General features: G+C 40.7%; 1 protein-coding gene across 2 annotated transcripts in view; it reads left to right on the top strand.

The window, feature by feature from the left end:
* The window catches only part of LOC106650708 (somatostatin receptor type 2-like), a 77,976-nt gene that overhangs the window by 904 nt on the left and 51,351 nt on the right, over positions 1–25,721 (top strand). Inside the window, exon 2 of one of the 2 annotated variants that reach the window (XM_014368876.2) lies at positions 14,988–15,024. The exons of the other annotated variant lie outside the window; for it this stretch is intronic. The gene's annotated coding sequence lies outside the window, so the exon portion shown is untranslated. The remainder of the gene's footprint in view (positions 1–14,987; positions 15,025–25,721) is intronic. 2 annotated transcript variants of the gene reach the window in all.

Genomic DNA, 25,721 nt, shown 5'->3' with positions numbered 1-25,721 from the left:
CATCGAGCTAGAGAGAGAGAGAGAAAGAAAAGTAAAGACAAAAGAGGAGGAAAAAAATGCCGGCGGTAGTGCTGCTGTTGCTACTGTGCGTGCGTCTTATATATTATTATATATATAAAAGGAAGCAAAATTTACGGCGCACTTAGCTTGTCAGTTTCTCTGGGGCAGTACTGAGCTGCACGGCGGCTATAAGGCAAGTCGAGGCAAGTTGAGCAGCAGCGCACAGTCGACGAGACACGTGCGATAAATCAGTCCTCGACACTTTACTTTACTTCTGGTATCTTGGCCGGAGCAATGCAGGCAGGCAGACGCATATACACACACACACATATATACACGGCGCTTCAAGAGCAGCAGCAGCGACGCAAGACTCGCAGGAGCATGAAGAAGCAGAACTTGGCACTTTTTTTTTGTTAGGCTGCTGCCGCTGACGCCGTCGCTGCTGCTGTTGGCTGTTGCCTAAGTCAACGAGAAAGAAAAAACTTGTTTCTTTGTTTTTTCTTCTTTTGCTCTCGGGTTAGGGCTGTCGACGGCGTCGGTGGTGTCGCGCGCCTGCCTCGACTTTTGTTGCGTAACTTAATTAAATGCATCGTTCACGCGCGGATATATATCGCCCCGCTGCACCGCACATAAGAGCTCGTGCACATCTGTGCCTCGCGCGTCACGATATCACAACTTCGGTGCGCGCCTACTTCGCGCGCGGCTGTATATCGTATATCATTTTATTAGGTATCTGTCGGGAAATGGAAAGTGAAAAGAAAGAAAAAAACGAAAGGGGCTGGAAAAAGATGCGGTTATATATCCATAACGGAATCGAGAGGTAGAAAATCGCGCTAAGAAATTGACGTAAATAATATCGATGTATAAATTACCCCCCTTATGTTGAGCTTGCAGAAAAGCAAAAGGTACATATAATTAGCATAAGCGAACGACGACGAGAGAGAGAGAGAAATAGGAGACGACCCCTTCGCATGCGAGCAAGAGCCCTCCTTCTGCCTCCTCCTCTCGGCTCGCAAGCTCATAATACATACGTATAATACACGCGAGTACAGAAGCCGCATTTAATCCGAGAGAGAAGATTTTTATCTCAGAGGGGAAAAAATAGTAATACCTGCGAGTGGTATGTGGTTTTTTTTTAAGTACACTTGTATACGGATAAAAGAAAGAGAGAATTTTAAGCTATATCCTATTATACACATGATAAAGAGATACAATGCACACACACACACACACACACATACACACACATGCGTATACAGTACACGAGAGCACAAAACGGAAACGACTTGGTGTGCACGGTGAGCTCGCGAGCTCGTTGCCACTACCACACCACATGTTGGACGAGAACAGGAAAAAGTCTTAAATTTAGCAAAGCACGCTAAACTGCTCGTGGATACTCGAGCTGCGCGCGAGAGATGCATTATTGCCTTTTTAGTCGAAAGCAGCGAGGAAAGAACGAACAAAAATAATTCAAGCGCGATTAAAACGCACGCACGCAAGGAATTAATATCCAAGAAAATTAATGAAATTAATATTTTATTATTTACTTTGCGGATAACGCCTTTGCAGCCGTCGCCAAAAACAAAATGCCCCATCCATACAGCTCAATTGTTTTTCACGGACTCACTCGAATCATTAGAAGTTTCACTTCGAAATAGTTGTGAGCTCGATGCAATAATTTCTCGTGTTTCGCCAACGATCACCATGATTTCGTCCTCTAATACCCGAACTAAGAACCGAACTCGTTACATTGCATATTCTAAGCATCACATTATATACACTAAGCCGCACTGCCGATGAATGGGTTCGGGAGCAAGAGGTTTCAATAATATATTATATTGGCAATCCTACGCACGGCCACAGTCATACATCTGGTACGCTCAATCATTCATCGCGCTTCCTTTTGCTCCTCGCGCGCACAGTCACTTCAGATGCAAGACCGTCGGATCGATGATTCATAAGCACGCGTGCATATTTGTATATATAAACACAAGCGACGCCCAGCAGCATATGCAGCATGTAGCAGCGGAGTATTCAGAAGCAGCACTGAGCAATCGAGTCCATTCGGTCAGTATTTGCCAAACCAAATGGAGGAGATTCGTTAGAGTATGCTTGTTAGAGAGAGAGAGAGAGAGAGAGAGAGAGAGAGAGAGAGAGAGAGAGAGAGAGAGAGAGATGAAGCCGCAGTAGCTGCTCTGCGTTTACATATACATGGAGCATATAATACCGATATGGTGCCGGGGCACATTTTCCGTCCTGCAAAGCTCTCGGTATACCGACTATATATAGTGAATCGCCGTCGTCGTTAGTCGTTTTAATAAGCGCAGCAGCGACGCCATACGTGCTACAATATTTACCCAGCATATACAACATTGCACAAACGCCGCGTGTTTTTGCTTACGCGCACGCCCGCGCCCATACGAACGCTACATTTACACGTTGAGTAGATCGCGATTTGCTGTATACATGCCTTTACATGCGTTATGCGTACAAATACACTCTGCATCGGGTAGAGGCAGAGTTGAATGGACTGCCTTCAATTTGCTTCCCGAGATTCGAGAGCACAGTTCAGCCTCGTGCAGCGCGGTACTCCAAAGTTATGCCGCGCATGAGTTTCAGCTATGAGCGACGCGCGACTCGCGGATATGTGTATATAGTCGTGCGTGTGCGTCGTCGATCGAGAAAGCGCCTCGTGTATACATAAACACACACATACACAGCTCCCGCGATGACAATTACACGGTGCGATGTTTGCTCTCGAGATTGGCGCTTTTGTGCATTATAAATATAATACACGCGCAGGGGCAGCATACCACGCGCACTCTGACTTTTATCGCTACCACCCGTGTATTATATGCGCGTAGGTATATATATGGCCGATTCTCTGTGAAATCGAATGGCCAAAAAAATTTTTTTCTGCAAATATGAAAAACTTGCTGTTCCCGATGTCAGAAATGTCCCCAAATTTTATTAGAATTTTTGGGACCATCTATCACTCTTTTTCAGGGGCCCGAAGTTGGCCATTTTAGGGTTTTTTTGAAATTCATGAAAAATCACAAATATTAAAATAATTCCTGGATTAAAGTAGAATGATTCAAAAGTAAAAGTGCCCAGCAACTTTTTTGTTGGAAATTGTCCAAATTTTCAGAAAAAAAGTATGCCAAAGTGATTGAAACAATCTAGGTAAGTGTAAAGCAAAAAAACTGCAAAAGGGACATAAATGATGAAATCTAATCGAGTTCGAACCGGACTTTCATTTCCTAAACTATGTAAAAAGCTTCCCAAAGATGTCAACTACTGCCTGATAAAGTTTTGTAATAAAAAAGTTTAACTCAATGTAGACAATAATGTATGGCGAAAAACGTGCAAAAAAGGACTGAAAATGGCTGTTTTTGGTGATTTTAGGCATTTTGGGCCTATTTTTGACCTTTTTTACACGTTTTTCGCCACACATTGTTGTCTACATTGCGTTAAACTTTAAGGCCCATTACAAAACTTTATCAGGCAGTAGTTGACATCTTTGGGAAGCTTTTTACATAGTTTAGGAAATGAAAGTCCGGTTCGAACTCGATTAGATTTCATCATTTATGTCCCTTTGGCAGTTTTTTTGCTTTACACTTACCTAGATTGTTCCAATCACTTTGGCATATTTTTTTTCTGAAAATTTGGACAATTTTCAACAAAAAAGTTGCTGGGCACTTTTACTTTTGAATCATTCTACCCTGATCCAGGAATTATTTGAATATTTGTGATTTTTCATGAATTTCAAAAAACCCCTAAAATGGCCAACTTCGGGCCACTGAAAAAGAGTGATAGATGGTCCCAAAAATTCTAATAAAATGTGGGGACATTTCTGACATCGGGAACAGCAAGTTTTTCATATTTGCAGAAAAAAAATTTTTTTGGCCATTCGATTTCACAGAGAATCGGCCATATACGCTAATACACGAGAGAGAGAGAGAGAGAGAGAGAGAGAGAGAGAGAGAGAGAGAGAGAGAGAAAGGGAGGAAGGAAGGAAGGAGGGAAAAATTAATGTACAAAGTGTCGCTGCGTTTAATATATGCCGTTGTAGCGTAGCTATACGCGTGGACGTGCGTTTACGCGTGTGTATATGTGTGCGCAATATAATAAAAAAAAAAAAAAAAAAAAATTAATGAAAATAACGACTGCGACACGATTCCGAGCTTTTTGCTTCCTAATTTTTTTGTTAATCGTAGAGCTTTGATACGCACAGCCGTGCACGCGAGACACGTCTCGACGGGTGAGCGTAAATTTTTTTTTTTTTTACGACGATGTCAACGATTCTTCTGGCAGGTCTATTAAATTAATCGGTAAGTGATTACTCTCTTTAACGATACAAAGATTGCTCTGTCCACGCGGACGAGGCGCTCATTTTTTTCGCGCATTAAAAAAAAGAGGTACGCCGTACGAAGAGAGGAAAAAGTACTCGCACAAATTGAGTATAAAATTATTAATGTCCCGGGCTGCGTACGCGCATTTCTTTTTTAAACATATAAAATGGGTATATGTACACGCGTGCACAAAGAAAATGCGTCAATCGAGCGTACGCGCGACAAAGAGAGACAGAAAAACTCTGTACGCGTGGTTGCGCTTGTACAACCCGCCTGCAATAACAAAGCGAGCGAAGAGTCGTAAAAAATAGTTAAAAAAAAAAAAAAAAAAAACAGAGAGAAATTGAGTAGCTCGAGGCGTGCAGGGCAGCGACGAATATACATGTACGACATATGTATATGAGCAATCTCAAAAGTTTTCCGCGCACGCACATTTCATTACTTTCGAATTTCCACCCTCCTCTCGCTCCTGTGTTTCAGTCACACGTCATTGCAGTAGGTATCTTATGCATGTATAATATGAGCTCGAGGTCTGTATCTATATAAACTTGTGGTTCTGACAGTTGCTTCTGGTATCGAGTCGAGCCTGACGTATCTGCTGCTGCTGCACATCTTTGAAACTGCCAACGCACGTGCAACGAGCCGCGCGAGCTTCAAAAGGGACAGCAGTCGCCTCGACCCGGAGCGGCTCTCACACGCACGCACATATATACGTCAAGATAGATACGATTTCGTCGGAGACAATTTTTTTTAACACGAGTAAGCGCACGTGTTGATTGTTACTGTTCAACGCTTCGATCCACGTGTCTTACATGGACTGCCGCATCGGCAAATCGTAAACAGCCGGGCTTTATATATTGCAGCGACTCGTGCATTGTCACCGAGATGTGAACGAGTAATTTTGTAGCTACCTTGTACGACTTTGAATTTGGTGGAAATGTCAACGATGAAAAGTTAATGACTTTGACACGATTGACTAATTCGAAATCTTTGACATTAGGATTGGTTTACGAAGAGCGAACGAACACGGGTTTGTTGCGAATGCTTGAAATTGACTGGAAATTACATAAGATAGACCAGCTACATAAAAAAATTAAATTATTTTCATCGATATATGAACATGAATAATTTAATTTAATTTTCTTTTCATTATTGCATCCGCCAAGCGAAACTTTTAAATGTAATAATCTTGATTATAAAGTCAAGTATGGAAATATTTTTCGTTTTCAGAGATAATGAATTATGATGAAAATGTTCATTTGTAGAAACTTTTAGTAACGTAATAAGAAAATCGATTCAGTAAAAAAATCACGAACGAAGACCTTTTTTTCGTAATTTTCTGTAACAAAGGTGAATAGAAATTAAAAATAAAAAAATTGAACAAATAATATAAAATCGTGAAAATATTTACTCACACAGACACACTGACGGATCAAATTCAAAATTTTCCCCGATACTTTTATCGAGCAATAATCCTGCGTTTTTCGTCTCACTAGCATTTCGCAGTACGGAGTAAGGGTCTATTTACGTCAGACGCCCGAGTCCTCTCGCGAAATATATATCACGAATGAAAGTCGCTTCATAATAGAACATGGAACAAGTCCGGGGATTCTCTTCCGTCGCGAATAATTCAAGCGGTCTAATTCGAGGACTCGTGCTCTGGTTGTATACGTACTTATACAAGCTGAAATTAAATCGCTGCACTGCTGCAGGTCGCTAGTCGTCGCATCGGCGTCGTTGATAAAAGTTCGAAAAGCTGCGAGGCGGGGGCGTGGGGTAATCAAGCGCCAAGAGAAATCAGTCCAATAAAAACTGCACCCCACCCCAATTACGAGTATACATCTTGTTCCCGGTGTACACGAATGCAATTAAGATCGAGCATTTTTTCGTTTCGTATTATCATTATTATTTATTGTTTTTTTTTCAGTCAACTTGCAATGTAAGTGTACACAGCCATGCATTATGCAAGCAAAATGAATTTAATACCCGATTGCGCAAACGCATCCTTTCAAGACGGGTCACTCGTCCGCCCACGTAAGTCGGCTAAAAATAAATTTTTTTTCACCCTTCGAAGACTTCGAGTGAATAGCGAATCTCTGCGATGCAATTTCATAAAAAAAAAAAAAAAAAAAAATGAAGTATCCATTGCCTCCGCAACGAGTATATGAGCAATTCCGGAATTTAGTTTCTAATGAAAAAGTATCAAAACTCATTTAAAAAGTGGCTGACTACTCCATTCGATAGTAAATTTTTTCAGCTTTCCGATGGTGATATCAGATTTTTCGATACATTGCATATTCTCCGAGAAAATCATCACAAAACTTGCCAAGCTACATATCTCGAAAAAATGAGTATGGAAAAATAGCTTTTTATGGTTTCTTTTTGATTCTTTATTATGAAAATTGAATATTTCGGAAAATCTGATACTGCCATGAAAAAGCTGATGAAAAATCCAATCGAAGCCATATCTGCATTTATTTTTTCCGTCGAATTATGAACGAGTTTTGATTGTAGCGAGCCGCGCAACGCTGGAAACTTCGCGACCACGATTAAAACAGTTCCGTAACAGAAAACAGTAAAAGAAATGTGATGATTTTCTCGGTGAATATGCAATGTATCGAAAAATCTGAAATCACCACCGTAAAGCTAAGAAAATTTCCTATCGAATGGAGTAGTCAGTCACTTTTTTTAAATGTGTTTTGATACTTTTTCAGCCACTTAGAAATTGAGTGAATTTTCGTATTTACGCGAAAACATGACTTTTCGATCCCTAGAACACAAAAGTAGCCAGAAAAAAATTACCTATCTTTAAATTTCATGTTCACGAATTTTTTTAGCTTCCTAAGACCTTCAAGAACAATACCCAATGTTCATAGAATGCGTCCAACGAAAAAAATTTTTTCCGTTTTTAGTCGAAAAATTTAAAACTAAATTCTGGAATTGCTCATATAACGAATACATCGATGCGCGTAAAGTATATACGCGTTTAAGAGCGCGTCCACAACCGCAGCGGCCCATTTGCCGTAATTAGATCAATATATATACATACGTCCTACGGCGGTGAATGATGGGCGACGATTTTCATTAGTTAATTACACGCCTATACTCGTACGCACACGCGTTTGTATATAATATAGTTGCGGATATATTAATCGCGTTGCAGGTACTATCCATACACGTGTGTGCACATCCTCGATCGAAACAACATCGTCAAAAAGTGCAGTCCATTGTGAAACGTATACTATACCTCATAATTTATATTATACACATTGAATGGAGTTGATAAGTACGTGTGAATAAAGTCTTGCGTCACTCTTTACATACATAATTGTATATAGGATGTAAAGTCTTCGCACCGTCTATAGCTTTCCTTCATAATAATAATAATAATAATAATAATAATAATAATAATAATAATGTATGCAAAATAAGCCATCGCCGCGGACTTTATGCGCACATCACCAAACGGGACGTAAGGAGCTTATCTTATTGCGAACGATGATTGCCACACGGCTTACTTATATTGCAAAATTATTCCGGAGAGATGCACACACACACACACACACACAAACACACACAAAGTCGAAGGTAGCACGAAGGGCGGCATGTCTAACACGCATTTTGAAGAGAAAATAGCCCGCAGTGAATTATTATACGGAGTATAAACGCGCTCGCGCGTGGATGTCTGGCCTGACGTCAACGTAAACCACTTGGGCGATTTTCTTTTTCTTTCTTTTTTTTTTTTTGTTGCTCGAGCGCTAAATGGGACTCGCTGTATTTGACGTTTTTTATGTATAACGCGTAATTTCGGTTCCCGCAATTTGTAATGTACTTTACTTAACGTACTATATAGTCGAGAGTTTACAACGTGTATTGAGATTTACGAGTGAATTGCGCGTATACATCGTGTAACTTGAAAAATTCGAAACTCGATATTCATATAATCATTTTCAGAGTCAATGTTGCACGCGTCTTTTTGCGCGGGCGGAATTCCTAGGCTTTTTACGTCGCATAATTGTACACATACGTTTCCTTTTCCTTTTATTTATTTATTTATTTATTTATTTTTTTTTTTTTCATGAATTTCTACCACTGACAACGTCAAAAGCATTAAAGCTCGCGCGAATAAAATCAGCATTAATTATTGAAACGTAAAACCATGTACTTTGACATTTCAATTTGGCGCAAAAGATATATAAAGAGAGAGAGCTGAGAGAGAGAGAGAGAAAGAGTATCAAAAAATCCATAAATTTATACCACACCCGTTGCGAACTCTCGCGTGTACTTATATCCACGAAGCATTTTATTCTACGTAAAAACGAATAATGTATCAAAAAAAAATTTTTTTCGCTCGTTTTTCCGTACATCATGCTGATGTACGGATGATTCGGCGAATAATAATACGCGCGTGATACGAATGCGGCTGCGGTCGTATTGAATATCGCCGATGCTTTGTATAAGGGAGGTGCGACAACGAGTACAGTATTCGGCTCACGCGCGTAAACAGTTCTCGCGAGAGAAGCTCGCTTTTTTACCGTCGAACCTTATAACTAACTCTCGCGTATAGCTATGATACTTCCTTATCGGGCCGAATTAAACGAAAAAAATCGAATCGGTTTTCATCGTCCGGCTTTATAATGCTGAGTCCGATCGCGTTATCGCTTTTAAAAATTCAATTGCTGCAGGTCCCGCGTGTCAAATCGTAGTTAATTTCAGACGGTACGCTCTCATCGCGCAGCTGGGAGAGATTAAAATGTTCACGCGACATAATTCGAAAACGGATTATTTCGAAAATTGAATGGAAAATTCAGTTACAGCGATATGGCGTGCGACGATGACGATTCGAAGGGAAAAATCCAGCAATTTTACGCCGTTGTCCATCACGTTTTACACGTATATTATAATGACGTATTTTCTCGTCACGGTCGAGAACGTAATTCTTTAATTAAAGTCAAGACGATTTCGAGGACTCGAATGTGGCGCGTCATTTTAATATCAAGACCGGACAATCCTTTTAGGTACAACCGACCGAACTTTTCCTCCCAAGTAATTGGAAAATGTATTAAGTTCGGTTCGAGACGCGGCGCACCGGCCTCAACCCTTGATTGATATTTGGTAAATTGTATTTTTAATTGGATTTCCGTCTACAACTATTTTTCAGATTTTTTTCCTCTCTTACAAACAGATAAATTTATTTTGTCGAATGAATTTTTTTCAGCTGAATTAATAATTCAGAAACGTCATATTTTTTTGTCATTCGCTTTATACCGATTTCATCTCGACCAATTAGCATAAGTGAAGGAAAAATAGGACGAGAAATTCGGATTCGATGATGTATTACACTCTCAAACAGCTGCGATAACGATGATGATGATGATAGTTTCTTCGAGTAATGAAATTGAAGGAAGAAATCCAAGAGTCATAAATCACGGGGTCGGAAATTCACATTGATTAAAATTGAACGAAGGGCTCGAGGAACTCGGAAAATTAATACCAGAAATTCGCTTCCACTCGGATAACTAATGAAGCGCAAAAAAAAAAAATATTTTTTTTGTTCCATACACTTGCAGTGAAAAAAAAAGTAACCAATTATATAAACACAAAGGCATCCGCGCGAGTGCGTAAACACACGCCCTTCCACTAGAGAAACACGAGGCACTTCGGATTTACACACACGCGCACCCAGCAGAGTAACGTTTTAAGCTCGCTCTCGTCAAAAGAAAAGCGAGCGACAGGTTGAGAATCGATTTTTTTTTCACCCACACGCGGATCTCCACTCCAACCGATGCCGCGCTCGCCCATGAGTCGAATAAAATTCCACAGAGTCCTCGATGCATGGGTATTGGTGTGTGTGTGTGTGTATGCGAGGCACATCTACATGCACGTGTGTGTCCTAGTGTGTGCTCGACGTAGCCGAAATGCCATCGGCACCCGACACTTCTGCCTGTCAGCGATTTTCCTCTCTTTTACAATGCGGCGGCGGCGGCGGCCCGAGCTCGCGTGTCGCCCGCACCTATCTCAAGGGAAGTTTGACACGCTGCCACAGCGGCAGCTCGGGCTATATTATAGTTTGCCTGTGTGAGTGGCCCGCGCGCCTGTCCTAGCCTACTATACGTACATGCAGGAATCGTCCCTGTGCTGCCTATACATACCTAAATCAGAAGTTGGCGTTAAAATTGAGGAAAATTTGGAAAATTTCCACTCCGCCGAGCTTTCGATCGCGTTCGTTGTCTATATAGATGGCCGGGGACGATATATGCAACACGCACATTATCGTTTATCGAGCACAAATATAAGGGCACTTTCGAAGAGCTGGAAAATTTATAGAAGCTCCTATGGTACGTATGCCTTTATACGCGCTCGAACTGTGCACGTAGCAAATATCCAGATGAATCAAACTGTACGTAGACTATCGAAAATCTAGCCGAGATTATTTTGCTCTCTACGCGTGGTGGCAAAAACACGTCCTCCCTCTTTTTCCTCGTTCTCGTTGTTTTTTCCTTTCCATCCAGGAGATTCTTCGACAGTGTTTTTATGCACGCGGTACAGCTGTAGTGCTGCTGGCGTACCCAAAAAAAATATGTTTTCCATTTTCGCGCGCATCAAAAGCACCGGATTTCGGTTAAATATCCAATACATAAAGAGCGTTTATTATAAGGGCGTTGCAAGCTCGACCTTTCACGCTTGTAACGGTGGTTTTATAGACTACCGATTTGTATCGAAAATCGGCTTACCTATTGTGCTCTATCGGCTTATGGGTAATGCCCTCATTGGTTCATTTTATATCTTATGCTATTTTTTGCTCCTATTACCCTAGCTCTAATTCTGTACACATAAATGCGCGCTAACTCCATCCAGCTCACCTCTCCGGTGGATTACTCTGTTAAATTATTCAAAAGAGTTATCGAAAATACATATAGCACCTGCATCGCACGCACACACGCACACACACACACACACATGCTTAACCCTCCGACAAACGTTATAAACATTTTCAATTTCAACCGGTCACGTTTTCATATACTCATCGGGGGCCGCGTTGTTTAATTAATTTCGAACCTCCTCCTATAGTGTCGTCGTCGTCGTCGCCGATCATCACCTCGCTTACTTCGTGTGTGTGTGTGTGTGTGTGTGCGTATGTGTATGTGTACCTGATATTGGATTGGAATATTATTGAAACGTGTTCGCAGGTACGTTTCATCGAGGCGCAACTAAACTAATATATATACCCGGTATCATCCCGTATACGTCGCTCGCGCTCGATATTATTATAATAAAATACAAACTGGATTCTTAGCGGAATTCGTTTTCATCGGTATGAAATAATATATCGAGGTATATAACCAGCTCGTGACTTTATTAATTTTGCTGAAATGTGGAGGACTGCCTCGTTTACTATATATGAAACGAAGTGGCCAATCCTCGGCTTATGTGTGTATTTATCAATCGGAAGGACAATATGAAAGGTTAATAACTATATCAGCTGCTGCACGTGGATACGAAGTTTTTAATCTCTCTCCGCGACGTCGAGTACGAAAAGTCAATTCTATAATAAACTTTTTCAATTTTATTACCGTATGCTAGCTCTCGCTGCTCTCTTGTAATACGAGTCCTTATCGCGGATCGCAGAGAAATTAATTAATTTTTTCCCCCGCGTGCGCGCACGTGTACAATACCCTCGCGTCCGATACCACCTCTATTCTTTCTCTCTCTCTCTCTTTTTTTTCGTAACCAATATAATAATAAAAAATAGCGATCTGGAAGCGGCGGTCGGTATAAAATTGTATACATTTTTGACAAATGACTCGGATTGGATGTTCCGTGAGCCGAAACGATCGGAGCCGCGCTGCGGCTGCTTTGTTTTTGACGTGGACAAATTTCACGTAAATCATGGTTCATTAGTCAAGTCGCGATCGGGCTCGATTAAATTTTTTTTACAACGTCTGTATGAAAATCAACCCATTTCTGTTCGCTTCTTGTTTTTTTTTTGCCCGTCGTCGCGATAAAAGCTTTACGTGCCAGTCAGCCGTTACGTCAGGGACGAGGGAAAATTAGCTGCTTATTAAAGCTATATCGGAATTTTGTCAGGAGTTTCGTACTAGAATGGAAATTGTCCAATGCCGCCGTGAGAATATTAATACACGTCCGAACGTCCGCGATGGAATAATAAAACAATAAAATTTAAATAACGATACGTACGCGATGAAATGAAAAGTATTAAGTTCGATACGAAATACGTTGTGTGTGTCTGTTTTTTAATATGATTAAAAAAAGTGTCAATGCCAAAGACGGAGAGTTAAAACGTGTGTATCGTATTGCAAGTCCTTTGATCTTTTTTGCGTCACTGCTGCAGTGTGCTGCAGCCACACAGTAAAACGAAAAACATTCGATTATCGATAAATATATAATACAATTCGATGTATAATATCGGCGCGAAAAGAAATAAGCACTCTGTATCGGAGAGGTATAGAAAAAAAAGAGACACAGAGAGCGAGCCCGTGAGAGGCAAGAACTGCATTAATTAAGCGGCATTGAAAATCCAGGAGGTAAGCAAACAGCTCTAGGCATGTGGCCGCGGAGAAACGCGCAACTATATACATGTACAGTGGCAGCACACAATACATTCGACTATTCTCTATAATTGGCTCTAATGCATTCGACGCCGTTATCATTACTATTATTATTATTATTATTATTATCCATATGGAGCTTAAGGAGGTTCGATAGCACTTTCAAGGGGCAGGCGGGGCGAGGGGGTCGCCTATGCTTATACACGGGCACGATGTAGTGATACCAACTCATGAAAACAAAATATTATTAGCAAAATAGCATGCAGCGGCCGCACGGCACTTATAGGCGAAACTGCTTAACTTCTATCTCGCTGAAAAACCCCCTAAACGCACTTAAAAAAAATATGTGACTTATGATTTCGATTGGAAATTTCCTCAGCTTTCCGATGATGAAGTCAGATTTTCAAAAATTTTCCATTTTCCACGGAAAATTGTAAAAATAAACTTTTAACATTAAATATCTCAAAAAGCGCATTTTTAAGATTTTTTAAAGTAGTCTCAATCGAAAGCTGAGGAAATTTCCCATCGAAATACATATTTTTCATAGAGTACATTTTATTTTTACTAGCTGAAATACAGCGATGAACGTGTAAAAACGCGACATTTCGGTTCGCGTGGCTCAGAATCTCACGTTTTTAGACTTGTTTATTGAGCATTCGGCGTTGTAAAACGAGTCGTTTTTTTTTTCAAAATGATCAATACCTTCTTGGCTTTCTAAAAAATAGTTTTTTTTTTATTTCTTAAGACTAATTCGTTTGCATAATGCTTTTTTTGTGACATTGTTGTAACTTTCCCCATAAGACCCATGTATAAGACGTCGTTTTTGATTTTTTTTTTCTCGAAAACTAGATTGTAGATCAATCTAAGATTTTAACAGTGCATTCAGTTCTTATCAAAGATTGAAATAAAAAAGTTTCAGGCGTTTCTAAAGACATGAAGTTTACTATCGAACCTCCTTAAGCTAATGGACCGTACTCTGAGGACACACTCGGCGCACGTATTGCTATATTCATTTTATGTATAAAATATTCAGTAGAGTACAGCACGAATGGGGAAAAGGATTTTTTTCGTTAAAATGTTTCACATCGTATATAACCAGAGAAAAAGTAAAAAAGATAATTCGTGAACTTTCGGTGGTTACGTACGATCGTCGCGGAGCTGCAGCCGAGCCAATTCGCGGCAAATTATCGCCAAATCGCTCGTGCTCGCGACGTAAGTCGTGGGGAAAATCGACGGACGATAAATCATCGCTCATTAGCGGGTTCCGGGAGCTCGTGATCCGCATACAATATATTATATGCGTCGGTACATCCGACCTGTAATGCAAACGTCTGTCTATATGTACGTACTATTTGTGTTCCTGTCGATGTATAATTTAATTTTTACGCGTGTAGCGTGTTTGTTCGTGCTTATACACTACGTTGTGTACGTTCGCGCTCGGATTGATGCAATTAATTTTAACGAGAAGCTCTCTATGCGCCAGACTGCCTGAGGTGATGTAACCTACTGCTTTATAAAATCGCGTATATACACCCAAAGCTTGTTATGCGCGCCATAATAGAGATTGCTGCTGCTGCTGTTGCTGTGTAGTACCTACAACTGCTCCTCGCGCGCGTTTAAATTTTCATACGCATATAGAGAGCCGCGCGGCAACAGGCGGCGATCGAGATGCCTTATTTATTGCGTACAGAAAGTCGGTTTGGAAACAAAGGGGGGGCGGGGGGAGAGAAGATTTTCCAGCGGGCTTTACATGCGCCAAAGTTCCGTTGTCGAGGCCTCGTATTGTACACGTGCTGCAGCTGCAGCTACAACAACAACAACAACAACTACACGGCTATGATGCCTTTCTAATGGCGTTGAAAGTTTTGTAGCTCGTGCTGTAGAATTGCCCCGAAGTATCCGCGAGCAATTGTCAAACATGAGCGTCGAACTTTTCCGACTGCTGCTGGTGTCTGAGCCACGAAAAATTTACATACCTATATCGCCTGGGTTAAAATTCTGCTGTGTATGGATTCTAATGGTACGAAATTAAATGAGTAAGATGTGTATTTTCTTGTGATTTCAGATCGACCATGTTCTGCGAGGCAGCGAGCTTCTGCAAAGTAAGTTTTCAGATCGAAATTATTGTTAAAATATTTTATAAGATTATTTGGAAAGCGGTAAATGGAGATTCGGTATAGAGGTAAGCTGGTTTGAAGGGAAAAAGATGTCAAAAAACTAGGAGATATAAGGCTAGAATGTGACTTTGAATTTCCTCGTGTATTTTAAATGGAACTTTTCATCGATTCGAATGAAAATGTATGCGGAGGTGGAGGAGAGGACAAATGGAATTTGAGCCTATACTAGACCCGTCCATAGCTCATTTCAATACAAATGCATTTTTTGATTAAGTCTCTCGCAGTTTTTGGCTTTCGAAGTTTTGGTAGCGAGAGAAAATTTTTTCGATTTAGCTTCGATTCTTCAATTGAAGAATTTATTAAAGCTTTCTTCTATTGAAGCTTCTATATTTGCTTCTGTTTATATTTTCATCTGCCTATCTTTTGATTTTTCTATGCATACATCATATGCGTTATATCTACGTATTGACTAACTTTTTGTCACGCTAGCTTACGCTTTCATCCATATTGACATGCAAAGGATATTATTGAAAAAACAAATCTTTTGATTTGTACGCTATCCCGAGCAAGGGAGTCATCCGTTACGCAATATTCGAGTTTTATATATTTTTGTTTTGTTGTTTTTTCTGTAGAAAGAAAAATGTAATAACTCGTTATTTTCCTCGCTGTACGGAAATATTTAAGTTTCGGCTGTATTCCCTTGTGAACTAGTTGCAAAATTTCTACTGGACTGATACAAAAATGTTATTTTTTACTGTAGGATCCTTCAGGCAATTTTTACAAGGGTTTTAACTTTTACACAGTTCAATCATGCCTACAAAACAAGCAATTTGAAGGAAGCGATCTCTGTTAAAATCAACAAAAGTCAGCCATATAAAAAAGTCCCGATTAATGTTAATTTGAATGATGGGGCATAATATCTCATTACATATTTGCCAGAACACTTTTTTTGAATGAAGGTTTCGTAGAAATTAGGATAAAGTCACCTAACGGTCGGTCCCGATACTTTGCAAGCGTACAGGTTAAGTTGAAATGACTTCTCAGAAAAACCGAACGAAAACTACTTTACCGATATTTTACAAAATCAAAAAAAAAAAAAAGAGAAAAAGTTTCAACTCATGGCGTAAGCAGTATTAGGAAACATAATTGAACACGATAAAAATGTTCTAGTACGTAAAGTAGTTTAAAACTTTATCATGTATTTTAACGTACTCCTCACACTCTACTTGCCTAAAAAAATAATAATTGTAACAGCCGCTGCAAGCTCGGGCGTCAAATTGAAGAAACACGAGGATCGGCCTGCGCCGCTCGTTTATCAGTACGTACGTAACACGGGGCGCGCGTACACTCGGGGGCAGTGGCGGTGGCAACACGAGGTGCGTTGATACTCGACTCCGCCGTGCGACGCACCGAGGCCGAGAGTGTCCTTTTCAAGGATGCGTAAATTTGGGCGCTCTCGGCGACCGTTCCGAACTCGGATATACGTCGTCGCTCTGTATCTCCGTTTCTCCATTAGGCGCGCGGCACGAAATTCGAATATCCTAGCTCCGGATCGCAGCAGCCTCTCTGCTGCACCGCGCGATATATATTATACAGCACGAGCTCGCGCGGATAGGTCGATTTCTCTTTGAAAACATGTATAAATTACGTTCGCGCGATCATCGACGTATCGTACGTTAAATGGAAAATTTTCTCTTATGCATCGCGGGGGTGCGCCTGTTTCAGTCGCGGAGAGTTATACATATACGATCGAAACGATTTCAACGACCGCCAGTGCTTATGAACTGCACTTATAGCTTTAGTTTCTCTCTCTCGCACTCCTTCAATCATATATGTATGTATGTATATGTGCTCGCGAGCCTGGAAGCGAAATTATATTTGGCTTTGATCCTTTCCCCGCAACTATACATACGAGCTCGCGTGCGCGCGATGATTAAACGCGGCTACGCGACGTTCAATGGCTCGGCTGAATATTTATCGAATATTATCCGCGCGATCCTCCTCTCTAAAGCCACCGACTCTTTATACATTCATTTATTTATTATAATTATTGTAGTAATTATTATTATTATTAATATTTTTTTCATTATCGTATCGCTCGGATGCACTTGTGCGTTATAACGCGTGCTCATAAGCGCCTCGTTATAGGCCAAATCGAAAATAAATTCCAATGCGCGGAACGAATGTCGAATGGAGGATAAACGTGCCTCTCTCGCACGCGCGCGCAATCTATCCTCTAGATAATATATATATAAGCAAGGATATGTACGGGAGCCCGAAGTACCGTACTCCGCTACAAGTCTAGCTCGCAATTGAAATTTTCACGCGTCGCGCGCGATTTCATTCGACATTTAGCATATGGAATTAAATTCCTACGCGACCATTTATGGAAATTTAAACGAGTCATTTTCCATACGTACGATCGTTATTTGTATATTTTAAACAGCGATTTATAAATATATATAAGACGGAAAGTTTTCCACGACGCGCAGTTTTTGCGCGATGTCTCTCGATGTAGTTTAGGAGGAGGAGGGGATCTTTTACAAGATTCATTCGATATTATTCACGGTCAATTTGCAAAGCAAATTCGATATCGACTACGCTCCTTCTTCTTTTTTTACACAGTGTTACCCGGCCCCGATGACTATCTTTCGCCGATGGAGTATGTATGAAAAGGGTCGCGAGTGAGAAATAGTAGTGGTAGCAGTAGTACCTCGAATCATAAAAAAAATCAGAATTTTACGATAGCATTCGATGAGGCGTATTAAAAAGAGAAAAGAGAGCGAGAGAGAAGGAGGAAGAACATCGAACTCGCACTCGGGCTCGAAAGCAATCAATGCTCTGGATAGTAAAATATTGAGTGCGGTTTTTTTTTACTTCATTGCATGGCTACTTGTCTCTCTTTCTCTTCCTTTTTTCTCGCTCGAAACTCTCCGATAATCCTCGGTAGCTATACACACACAGAGCGAGAAACTATACATTAGAATTTTTCGCCGTGAATCTTTTCAATACGATTTTATTGCCGCTCTGGCGTATACCACGTACAAGCTCGTTTATAAATAATGCGCGGGAGCTGATTTTCTTTTTATCGATACAATCAAAGGGCTCGAGGTTCGATTTTTACGATTCTAAGGAGAGACGAAGAAGAAAAAGCTGCGAGCGGACCTCGGAGTCGTCGTCGAGCTTGATTACAATGCTTCATCGAGCGTGTTATTATTCTTACAAATGCGCGCAAACACAATCTCTCGTGCGGCAGAGGAAGTGCTAAGCAAATACACACACCGACTCGAGTCGTCGTCGTCGTCGTCGTCGCGGCGCACACAGCTGTCGAACGTGTAATATAAGCGAGCGGGAGGTTCGCGACTCCAAGCTGCCCGACGTAAAATTTCGTGTTGTGCAATAAAAGAAAGTGCACCACCTGTAAAATAAAGCAAGGGACGGGAGAGAAAGAATTTACAAGGCTTTTGGCCCAAAGCGAAGTTATTGAAAAATATTTTTGCCAATTGATCCTGTAAGAAAATAAGAAGAGAACAACGTGTAATTTCAACTCGTAAAAGTACGTCGATAAAAGTTTACCTGAGCGCATGTGTGTGTGTGTGTGTGTTATTTTTTTGGGTATTGCTAGTGTTTCCCAACTCCTGAAAGAAAAGGGCCATTCGAATCTGTTGTTTTTTTTCTCTAGCTAGCTATTTTGATTCGGCTTTTAGCATTCGAGAGAGAGCTCTGCCTTCGACTATACTCGAAAGTTAAGCTGCGCGCGGCTATTTACCTTTTTTTTTCTTTCTTTTACTTTCTTTCGTTGCTGTTTTTTTTTTATGACCAGTTGCCGGCACAGTTAAAAAGTAAGAGACCTATATATCGCGCCCGCAACCACATTTCAGAAAGTTACGCACGAGATATATATCGTTCTCTTTGGCCGCACGCGATTCCTCGCTCTCGCATTGTTTCCGCAGCGAATATCTTCCTACGGGGTATACCGAGACACGTTAAAGCTAAACTTTTTTTCCCTCTCTTCCTTCTTTTTTTTATCGTCTCCATCGGTCGGAGCTTTTATTGAACTCGTCATCGATACTCGATAAACAGCCGCACGCGCGCGCACCTGCGCACTCGCTTCGAATCGATCGTGGTGGCCGTTTATCACAGCCCAAATGAGTATTTTGGAATGCGAACTGTGCGCGATTCGAAATCATATACAACATTAACGTAAATAACGACAATTTGGATTCTAATCACGAGCAACGCGTAGAGAGCATAATATGGCGCGTATACCCGATATACGATGAATTTCGAGACGAAGATATACGCGCAATATATTACTTGGCATACGTCACATCAATCCAAACTTGCACGCTGCGTGGCGCGCTTGTATCAATTTCGGCGGGGGGCAAACTTTGAGCCATACACGAGCCTTGATGCATGCCATTCAATCAAAGTTAGACGAGGCCTTGCCGAAATTCTCAGAATAATAATTGAAAATTATTCGTCTTTGGCAGTGGCGAGGCTATATATATGCATCGATAATGTTATGACGTATTACGCCTGTGATATATCGGTTTATAATCGAAAAGAAACAAGAAAAAAATACGTAGATGGCAAAAATATTTTTATATCATCTTTGAATTCCCATTGGATGGAGACGAACTTGCCCTCGCAATATAGCGGATCGAAATCGAAAGATAAATACACTCGGATGTGCGCGCGTATCGACAAAAACATATCTTGTAAAGTTTAAAATTGCTCGAGGTGCACTCGTATCGAAACGTATATGGCCCCTTGTGAATATTGGCCCGCTACGGATAAACACACAAATACACGTGGCATTCGATACACGTATACAAATTGAGATTTTGTTTTTGGTAAAACTGAGGCACATTCGTAACTAATATTCCCCTTCATATTAAAAAAAGAAAATTGTTAGTCAATTATATATAATTATATAATTCATTTTTAACTTATACAATTATTTTCACTTTGCCACTTGCGGATTTACTGATGAAGTTACTCGCCATCTAGTGGTAGAGGCTGGTATTAATTATCATTAAATTTTCATCAACTTTTGGAGCAATTATTGAAAAGAATAAATCACTATCAAAATATTATAATTTATAAATATTATAATTAATCAATCCAAATGCGTAAATTTGAGTGTATGGACATTTGAGTGCCTTTACTGCAATAAAATAAACAAATACCGATAAATTAATTTTAAAATTACATTCAATAAAATTGAGTATCTATTACTTCAAATTTATTTTGTAATTCTACGTTAAAATTGAAAATTTTTTTTAACAATCGTGCGTCGCTCGATCCGACAAAAAACTAAAGTGCGGCGCACTAGATTCTACGCTTCATTTCATCTTCTGACTCGTAAACAATATCCTACATCATCCAAGCCGATTATGAATTTATTTTTCTTGGCGATCGTTTTCTTGGCGGCGTTGCTCAACATTAGAATTATACGAGCTACTCGGCAACTCGAGGCACGTTTCGCTCGCGTGAACGATGTACCCATATACACACCCGTAGCATCCGCGCGCACAATCGCGGATGCAATAATAATTTTCGGCGAACGAGCGAAATGATAAGAGGGATCATTTTCTAAATAAAACGGCAGCTGCTCGGTGCGCGCATCCTTTCGCCGACGACGTTGACGACGGCGCACCCTTCAACTAGTATATATATGTAAGGATAGCAGTAGCAGCAGTAGCATAAGTAGTGCCATCGTCGAACGAGCTCGGCGCAATGCTTCAATTTCCGTCGCAGCCTGGATGCTGATATATAAGTATCTATGTGGTAGATTCTCTGCAAAATCGAATCAGCAAAAATAGTTTTTTCTGATGGGACAATATTATACAAAAGTTGAAGACGAAGCTTAATTGTTCAACGTTATTGTATAGTAATGTGAATTTTGTTTTACCACTTGAGGGTGCGAAGGACGCCACCTAGGTAAAGTATATCGAAACTTTTTTTCCTTTTATTCTATACTTTGGAATTTTTGATGGGTGTTGAATTTGTACTTTTTTCCTATCAGTTATTTAATTCACTTGTTGAATAATTGATAAAATATTCAAATAGGGACCCGATCGGAAAAAGTCTCTCAGGCTAAGATCCGGCCCAGATTTTCAAATGAGCGCCCGGATGATCAGGACAAAGTCAGGGAAATTTTACGGACGTGTAATCACTATCTTATCGCTGGACCTTGCCCGGAGGTTAGTGTAAACATAACCTTTCGCGACGTGATTGTAGCGCTATTAGTAGTTCAAAAGTCTGTATGTTTTGAGCGAACGGAATGCTTTTCAATTCATACTTATAATATAGTATAAATATTATGAGTAACTTCCAACAATATATCCAATGTTGCATGATTAATATTGTTTTTGCACGACCACTATTTTAAAGCATTGACAATCATAGATGCGCATTTTTTATCTACACAGACTTCATCATCACTATCATTTTCATCAAAACATCATCGAAACTTTCATCAAGACTTGAATCGCTTCCAATCATTTTTTCATGGTTGAATCATTAGATTCAAAATTGTCTTCTATAGAGAATTTTACGTCAATATTAAATGTCCAAGAACTTAATTTTTATTTTATTTTTCAAACGATATAGATTCAATATTTCGTCTATTCTTACAATTATAGAAATTTCAGACAAACTACATTAAACAAATCAGACAAAATATATAAATCAAATCAAGCTGTGCTCGTAGTTCATCACCAACCGACACTGTCAACATGTGCAGGGTGGGTGTTTACAAATAATATAATCATTCTAGTTACATTCGTACGATTCAATCACATAGTGGAGGTTATGTTTACACTATCTTCCGGGCAAGATCCAGGCCGGATTAGAACATGATTACCCCCGCTCTACGGGCCGGATGATCAGATAAGGCTTATGCCAAACCCAAAATTAAAATTAAATAAAAATTAAATGGGAGGGGGGTAGTAGTAATCTCTTCCTGTGCACAGGCTCTAAGCCTTCTGTATGCCCTTCTGAGAAGGAGTCTAATGAGAGAGAAAAACATAGATTAAAACGGAAATCCACCTTAAAATGTCAACCACCTCTGTTTCTTATCTTATATACTAATTAGAACTACGACTGGCCACTTATGGGTGCGAAGTACGCCATCTATGTTAAGTATCGAAACTATTCTTTTTTTTTTCGACACAGTGAGATTTTTGGTCTATTTAGCTTTAGTTGACATTGTACGAAAGCTCTATGAATTTTTGATTAATGAAAGAACTTGATGAAATTGGGAATTTTTCTCTCTTTACTAGAAAGTTCCCAAAGTGCTCAGATTTATTTTTGTACATTCTTTTTGACTGTTTGAATGACGCATCTTGTCCGAGTCATTCATGATGGCTGTTTAGGAATTTTTTAATTATCAGAAATCATCACGAATTTTGGAAAAATGCCAACTTTAGGCCTTCAGGAAAGAGTGATAAACGGCCAACAAAATTGAAATAAAATTTCGAGACAAATGTCACACCGAAAACCACCAATTTTCGCGTACCAGTAGAGTCGAAAAATTGTTTGGCCATTCGATTTCACGGAGAGTCGGCCATATGTATGTATAGGGAGTCGGCTGCTCTTTTCCTTTTAACGCGCTCCTTTTTCCCCGCCGACGACGACCAGTTAGCTCTCTCACTCGTCGTTGCCTGATAAAAACGACACGCGTTCCTCGACTTTTTTTCCCTCCTCCTCTTTTTTTGCGTGTGCTTTTGCTTTATCATTTTTTCCCGTCTTTTTTTTTATCTTGGCCGTTCGCGTCGAGAGCAGTTAGAGTAACAATCCCATGGTCTTGTGTGCTCGTTCTCTCTCTCTGTTTTGTTGCCGCAAGACGTGCATATAACTATAGCTATGTATTATATAGTATACGAACGCGCACGTTGACGATTCCCGTTTCGTATATATATTTTTGGTCTCTTTGGCCACGCGCGCGCGCGACGCAATTTCAAGCTGTTATTTCACGGCTAGTTGCTTATATATTTTTCAACTCCTTCTTCGTGCAGCGGTGGCCGCTCGTATTTTTCTCTCTCTCTCTCACTCTCACTCTCTCTCTCTCCCTCTCTCTCTGAGAGAGAGTACACGTCTCTCTCTCTCTCTCTTTGGAGCGTACTATAACCCCCGAGTCCCGAGATAATAAAGCTCTTCACTGGCCAGGCGCTATTTTTCGGCATTATGCTGCTGCTACGTCTCGAGGAAAATTTGCAATTTTTCTTCGTTATCCGCGGGGCAACGATGACGGATGACGCACGACAGTATCTTTTTCTCTCTCTCTTTTTTTGCGCAAATAATGTATAAGAGCTCATTTTGGGTACTCGAATGTCGTATAATGTATATGATAATAGGCGAGGCGATTCGAGATACAGTAGGAGGAATGGCCATTCCTCGCCCCAAAATTAAGCGCTTGTCTCGGTTAAACGTTTCTTCCGATTCATTATTACAATAATGTACGAACATTATATACTACATTACGATGTAGCTGCTCTCTCTCTCTCTCTCGCATTAAACTTGGGAGGAATCAGCCGCAACGCGCGTCTCCATGCTACACCGCAGTTCTGCTCAGGCAGTAATTTCGCTGCTCGCGTAAAACTGCGCGGCGCGGCGCTCCACTCTCGGCAAACTATCTTCGAGAGCTGTACGGGATAGTAGTGCTCGCGCGAGATAACACCGCCACTATTGCCTATTCGAAAGCGCGCACACACACATACACACGTATATAAGTGAGCTTGCAGACAAACTTTGATCATCTACGATAGAAACGGCGCGAGCTTTCGAACAAGGCTGAAACACGATTATACGCGCGTGGCAAATAGAAATCGAATGATAACGTAGTACTATTACGTACACACACGCGCGCGCGCGCGCGCGGTATACGGCACTCGGCGTCGAATTCGAGAGAGAGCTCTAAAAATTCAATTATCCCATATATGTATGGAGCTTGCGACTGTATAGTGTAACGTTTTTTTTTCTCTCTCTGTGCCAATGTTGCCGATGTGTCGAGTGCCGTTGATAGCGTATATAAAACGTGTGCGATGTTCGGTTCTTCTGCCGATGTATACTCGAACGTTTGCTTTCCCGTACCCCGGAGAGTTAGCAGGGATTATATTACACGAAAATATTTATCATTTTATACATATTATTCATATAAATTAATAGAATGAGATACATTTTATTATAATGAAGCCGTCGTTAATAAAATGATTTATGATCATCGAAATGCGAAAAACGTCAGCTTTGTATTATCGTAACGCAGGATAATATTATATACGCATCTCATTATTTTTATTCTCGTGGTATATTATTATCCACGCACTTCGCAATCTCTCTCGAGCTCCTGCTCTCTTTATATTTTCTCGTACAATATTCTATTACGATCTGTCCTGCGTTAAACGCGCGCGAGGGGGGAGCGTTTCATAAATCACATCGCGCATCGGTGATCCTTTTTCCCCCTTTCTATTTTCGTTATGAGCCAGAGAAAATCATCGACGTATAGTCGTACGTAACCCATATTATAATATATCGATCGACGAAAACAAATAATGCATCATGTGTATGCGAGTGAATCTTCGTCGCGCATTCCTCGTCGGCGGAGGCGGGGCCCGCGGCGTTTAAAAACTGATTCGAAAAGTTTTCCCCGAAGTGCCTTAGAGCTGACTACGACTACGACGACGAGGATTTAACAACACGTAAGAAGAAGAAGAAGAAGAACAAAACGTCGCGTCGCCCTGGCAGCTCAACGAATTCGTTATAGTATTATACGGCGCGACGAAGGGGGCAAAAGTTGGGTGACTGGTGCCCGATACGTGACTGCTATTATCCCACTACGAGACGAGGCGCGAAAGCTCGGATGAATTGAGATTGAGCGCGACACTTGGGTCGACGCTTCTTTTTTCTTTCTTGAATTATACTGAGAGAGAGAGAGATGAATTTGTGAATCTCATGCAAAATAACCGAGAGCCGAGAATGGTCGGGATTAAAATTAAAAAAAATTATTATACTCGCATCGACGAAAATTCCTCGGACGCTATATAGGGGGTACTCGAAATAAAAGCTGCACCGTACTCGAGACGTTCGCCGGTGCGTAAAAACGAATTCGATCGCATATTTCACTCGCGGTACAATAAAAATAAAAATCTCACATTCTGCGAGTACCACTCATAATTATCGAACAACAACCCCTCCTCCCGAAATAAAAAAGTATCCTCTAAAATCCTGCTCGACTTCGTCGTATATCTAGGAGGCTCTAGACGCTCCGCGAGCTGCTTCCTCGCGAATAGTTCTCTCTACTCGAGATCTCGTAAAAAATTTTTCCCTGCAGCATATCTCGCGTCGTTGCAGTGAACTTGAGCGATCCATGCTTTGTATCATACATATGGGTATGCAGACGCAAACAATATATATACGCGCGCCCGTTCTCCAATGTGCGTGAGCTATATATACGAATCAAAATCGGACATGCAGTTTGTGTATACACAGCCTCTGCAACTTTTCTCATTTTCGCCGCTTGCGGTACTCACACACACACACACACACGCACATACATACACGTATTCAGACACACCTTTTATGTGTATATCGGTCGGGGATACTTCGGCGAAACTACGATCGCTGCTGCTGCTGTTCGCTCGGGTTTTGCGGCGAAGTATATAGGGGAAGGGGGGGGG

Source organism: Trichogramma pretiosum, unplaced genomic scaffold, assembly GCF_000599845.2.
Source record: "Trichogramma pretiosum strain Unisexual culture from Peru unplaced genomic scaffold, Tpre_2.0 scaffold38, whole genome shotgun sequence".
Taxonomy (NCBI): Eukaryota; Metazoa; Arthropoda; class Insecta; order Hymenoptera; family Trichogrammatidae; genus Trichogramma; species Trichogramma pretiosum.
The sequence above is the reverse complement of the archived record's forward strand: the minus strand, read 5'-3'. Positions and strand labels throughout refer to the sequence as shown.